Source organism: Nannospalax galili, unplaced genomic scaffold (assembly GCF_000622305.1).
Source record: "Nannospalax galili isolate Female #2095 unplaced genomic scaffold, S.galili_v1.0 scaffold2127, whole genome shotgun sequence".
In the NCBI taxonomy this organism is placed as follows: domain Eukaryota; kingdom Metazoa; phylum Chordata; class Mammalia; order Rodentia; family Spalacidae; genus Nannospalax; species Nannospalax galili.
Genome location: NW_008356163.1, coordinates 4140 through 10299, shown reverse-complemented (window position 1 = coordinate 10299; position 6160 = coordinate 4140).

Below are 6160 nucleotides of genomic sequence, written 5' to 3'. Positions count from 1 at the left end.
AATTATGAATTATGCAACTCACAGAATTGAATGGGAATTTAAAATATCGTAGTACGATGAGAAGACTAAGAAACAAACAACAATCCTAACAATGTTTTCTCTCATATCTATGATCTATGTCTAAAGTAAATAATAAAAAATTAAAAAGACAATGTTTGGGAAGACAGAAGGGACCATTGGAAAGGGGGCAAAAATCACAGGGTCGTGGGATGATAGATTAAATTGATCAAAGTTGAAACTAAATATGATGCACATATCATAAGAACCTATTCAGCTTTTGAATGCACTATAAATATAAAAATAGTAATATTTTAAAAGGCCACAGACCTCCAGCAAGACTATACACATTATTTTTTGTCTTTTTGTCTTTTTGTTGATTTATTTTTGTTCTGACATGGACTCTCTAGTCACAGCCCACCTGGAACCAGTGTGGCCTCGATCTCTCAGAGATCCATCTGCCTATGCCTCCAGAAGGCTGGGATTAAAGGCACATACCACCAGGCCTGGCAGACTATACTCATTTTAACAATAGGGTGCCCCTTCTTGTGTAATTTGGATGTGTTTTCAATGACATTGTGCTTTCATAGTAGCATTTACCTAAACCATTGTGAAGGTTACAAAAGATATAGCAAGTGAAATATTCAAATGTATAGTTCATATTTCATGCATTCAGTACACATTAGGTATTAATATTCTAATATTAAAGGTTAAAAATTCCAAATAAATAATTTTAGTTAAAAAAAGAAAAACAGAATTTTGGGTCCCTGTGTCAAAAATCAGGTGGCTTTAAGTATGTGGACTTAAATATGGGATATTAATTACATTACTTTGATCAATATATCTGATTTTATGTCAGTACCATGCTGTTTTTATTACTATAGCACTGTAGAACAATTTGAAATCAGGGATGATGATGTCTCCAGCTCTTCTTCTATTATTCTGGTTTGTCAAGGCTGTTCCTGTTGTGTGTGTTTCCATATAAAATTATTTTAATTCCCATGAACAATTGTGTTGAAATCTTAATATGCATTGCAATGAATTTTTATATTGCTTCTTGTAGGATGGCCATTTTCACAATATTAATCTTACTTACCTATGAGCATGGGAACCCTTGGTTATTCATCAGAACTTAATGGTAATTTCCTATTGCTGAAGACACTAAATACATGAATTATAGAACATACCAGGAGAAAAGAAGTTAATGCTGACTTCTAAGTTACATCTTTAGCTAGATCTCATAGTGCAAGAAGATGATATTCATGCTACCAAAAGTGAAAACTAGTAATCAACATTGCCTGGCAGTGAACCCTGTGCTACAATAAAAACCTGACTGATGTAATATGTCCACTGGTGTGTTGGTGGCCTTAAAGTTATGAGAATTACCACAAATTATTAGCAGGATTTAAGGCCCACTATCAAGACTGTGTTCAGGCCTAGGAATCTGTGACTAGACAAGTTATTGGTCATAGAAAAGAAGTACTACTCTTGGTCTTCTAAATGGTCTAAATATTAGATAAACAGCTAATGTCTTCCTTTTATACCCATAGATTAATACATTTCTCAACTCTCACCAGAGAAGCTTCTTGTAACAGATGACAACTAACATAAAGACCCAGAACTGGTCAATGTGTAGGGAATAAGGGTTCCTGAGTGCTTAACTCTGTATGGGAATATATTGTACCCTCTCCTTCTAAAGATCAGGCATCACTCAGGAGGAGAGAAGCTGAAAGATTTTGAGGTGGAGAAATAAAAGGAAACATTTTTTCCAAACAGAAGGGCAATAATTAATAGGAATCCACAGAAATTGTGATGGCATATGCAAGATCTCTCCAAAATCAAGCCAGACAAAATCCTACATGTATGGGTGGGGGGATGTGTGCAACAAGTCCCATCTTTAGTTGAGGAACTCTTGGAAATTGACAACTGCTGGGAGAAGGAGAATAAGTTTTCTCGATGGTGTGATGCTCTGTAGGTTGACGAGGCTCCAGGGCATAGATGCACACTGAAGAACCTTTGGGGACATAAATTCAACTCAGTAAGCCATAATTAAATAATAACAGAGCACCTTAAATTTGGCATGGGATAATAAGGTGAAGGTACACGGGCAGAGACTGTCTGAATATGTTAAGAATACATTATATAAAAATCTCAAATAATTCAATAAAATATTTTAAAACTGAAAGTAAAAAATAAATTAAAATAGAAAGTCAATCGGAGAAGGCCAGACCAGGAAAGTCGATCATCACAGAGCCTCTCTCATGGCTGGATTCTAGCTTTGAAATCTTGGATGTACATGTTTAAATTTGAAAATCCAGAACTGTCAAGAACCTAATAAATGACCATGGGTGGGGGTGAAGGTTGCCTTGGATGGGAGGTTGAATGCAGTGATATAAATGGAGAAATGGACATGAGAGAGTAGGAAGTCTTAAATGGGGTAGGGAACTGGAGGTTAAGGCAGAGGAGGGAGTATGGTTTGCGATAGCCCAAACTAAGAGTCTTTAGAAAAAGCCATGTGAAAATTCTACCACTCTAGAAGCTACTTAATGGATGTCCATATGTGTTATAAAAAGAGATTAAAGGGGGTTATCTTATAACAGGGAGACATTTCTTCTACAAGATACCATATGTTAAGAAAGAAAACCCATGACCAGGAATACACTCTATTGTGAAGATCTCGATAATGGGTCTAAGAGACCCTCAAATAATTGTGGCAATTGCTCCTACTCTTGGTTAATGACAAAAGTTTCATGGTAAAACCTTATCACTCAAGACACTACAAACATGACCTATAGAAAAGCAAGGAGAAATTAAACTGCTCTAACTTCACAGACTTATATCTGTCTACTAGCTTTTATAATGTTGGAAGCAAGCTACTTGAAGAGAAAATTTAGCAAGAACACTAAACAGCTCTGAATTCCCCAAGTTATAACAATAATTGGGCTGTCTATGGAAGCCAATCTATACAATAGTGGCTCAAATACAAGAGCAGTCAGGCACTTCTAATTGGACTTGATGTCTGTTTCATAGGATGGAACCTGTACCTGACATTGGTATCAGGCTTAGGTACCTGAGGCTACATAGTCCACCGCCCATCAGTGAGGTCCTAATACAACTATTCTACTAAATAGATACAGTATTAACCAGATTACTAAAGACATCATTATAACCAGAGATTAGTGCATCTCTCAACTCTCAGCCGAGAAGTTTCCTTGCACAGTTGATGGTGATTAACACAGAGAACAAAACTGACCAACATTCAGAGAACAAGAGGCTGCAGAGTGCTTATCACTGAATAGAACACATATATCAAACACCTACTTCCCAAGGTTCACTGATCATTCCAAAAAGGGGGCGTAATGATTACTCACTTACTCATATGAACTCACAGCAATAGCGGTAACATGCAGAAGTTCCATGTAAGCTTAAATCAGACAAAATCTCAACACAGATGGAGGAAAGGGGATAAGAATCCCAATTCTATCTGAGGAGCTATTGGCAACTGATGTCTGTTGGGAAGGAGATATTCAGCCTTGTTCAGGGATTAGCCTGTTAGGTTGAAAAGGCTCTGGTAAATGAACACACACTGAAGGGCATTTGGGGATACAAACCTGAATATCTAGATCTTAAAAAAGTATATAATAAAGTGCATGAAATCCAGTGGGGAGGCAGGAAGGGGATGCAGTCAAATGACTATTTCAGTAATTCATGGTATGCATTCATTTAATTATTCGTAGACAATAATGATGAACACATTTATATATATGTGTGTGTATATATAAAGATATCTATCTACACATATATGTGTGTTTGTATATGCTTGTATGTATAATGTACATTAGAATATTAGAGTATAGGAAATTTTGTGGAGGGATGATAAGGCAGTGTGCAGATAGAGGAAGAAATCTAAATATGATGAAAATATAAGAAAGGTACAAAAATTCAATCGATTGATCATTTTGGGTGATGTCAAGGGCTCCACTGCAGTCTCATCTTTTGCTATTGTTATCGATAATTTGTTTTCTGTCTCATTCTTCCCAATATACTAACTTCTATTACTTCCTCAAAGCTAAGAAGATAAATAATGCATTATTTATAGAGATTTCACTTACTTGTGTGCTATGCATTGACATGGGTTCCTCCTTAAAACATACTATTGGGGGTTCTACAATGAGCTGTTAACCAATATAAAATCAAATGACTATTTCAATAATTCATGGTATGCATTCATTTAATTATTTATTGAAAATGGTGATTAATATATTTGTTATATGTTAAAATCACACTTCCATTTAGCCAAAATCAATCATTACAACATCAGGATTAGACAAGTACTGCATTAGCTAAAAGTCCAGGCCCCTAAAATCAGACAGACTTGTGTTTAAATATTACTGAGAATGTCTGCTGACTGGGAGCTTTGAACAATTTGTTTTATTTTTCTAAGCCTCTAATGTTATGGTTAAATAAAAGATACCCTTATAACTCCCAACAAAACAAATAAAAAAATAGCAACCATGAATTAGTTAAAGGGTATTCTGGTAGGCACACTTTAAGAAAGGGAGTATGATGATGTTGCACCATGGGTGTGGATAATGGCAGAGGCATGAGATTATGTTACAAAAGTTTTACTCATTTTGCTCAAAAATTGTATTTTAGGCTAAGAACTGCTGTGTGAAACATACAAAAGCTCACTAAAATATTAAAAATACATTTTAAATTTCAGTTATATTCATAAAATAAGATAAAATATCAATATCAACACACAAAATTAGAAAAACATAAGCATGAATATATTTTTTTATCTTTTCAAGACAGGGTCTCCTGTAGCCCCAGTTGGCCTGGATCTCCTATGCAGGCCTGTAGGCCAGGCTGGCCTTGAACTCACAAAAATCCCCCTGCCTCTTCCTCCCAAGGTGTGTGCCACCACATCTAGCACAATAGGAATTAAAACTAAACCAATCAACAAAAGAAAGAAAGAAAGAAAGAAAGAAAGAAAGAAAGAAAGAAAGAAAGAAAGAGAAAAGGAAAGAAAGAAAGAAAAACATGGGGAGTTGGTTGGAGAAAGAACAGCCAACTCTTGGATGTCTCTGTTCCTGAAATGAGTGAAGTTATCACAGAGAATTCCATCTCCAATGGAATGGGAGGCCTTCCATTTTTAGCTATCCACACATAGGGCAAGATTATGACTTTTCTAAAGCTAGAGCAATAACTACTGTAAGGCACCTCAGCAAAGTAAAATTAATATCCCATGCCTGGCTTGCATGACTTATGGAAATCCTCCTATGTTTTGTCTACATCTCTGCTGATTATTCACAAGAACAATACTCAAAAAGTGAGTCAACATCACAGGCAACAAAAGAAAGTCATTTAATACTGATGGCACTTTCTAGGAAAGACACTTAATTCTAATTACAGAATCATAGGTGAAAAATTTTCAATTTATATTGGAAATATTACTGTAATAATCTTTCCATGATGTAACATGTTTTGAGATTAGAAACATAGTTAAGAATAACAATTATATATCGAAGTCAAATTGAGTAATGGGAGAGAAGAGTGAAGGATGTCAAAGATCAAGGAGTGAAAAAAAAGCAAGAAATTGCTCAATACAAATAGCAGATGAGAGAGAGTATTTTTGAAGGATCTCCCCTAAATCTCTCTGTTGTTATAGTGAGATCCATATACTGAACTCAATCATTATATTAACAAATTTTCATTTAAAGCTATGATCTATACTGCAGAGCTGCTACATGCTTTTTGACAGCAATTGTTATCAGTATAATCTCATAAGATGAAATAAATGTAAATTGCAAATTAAAACAGCTTTATTTACTGTCCAAATCTGTATCAATATTTTAATTTACAACCTATAATTAGAGACATTTTCATATGTTGATGTATGCTCAGAATCTAATAATTCTGAGATATGACTTAAGAATAACACACTTAAAATATTCTGAATGCTTGCTACTGTCCTTTGGGAAATCATCAAATTATAAAAATTTGCATTGACTCTAGGTATGTCCAAGATCAAAAGTAAGTGTTCTAGATGAGGCATATGCAAAGTTATCACCTACAATCCAACTTAATACCAACATCCTAGGTTTGTGATATGAACACTTACCAGATCAATAACTTTCCTTCATTCACTCCTATTTCACTG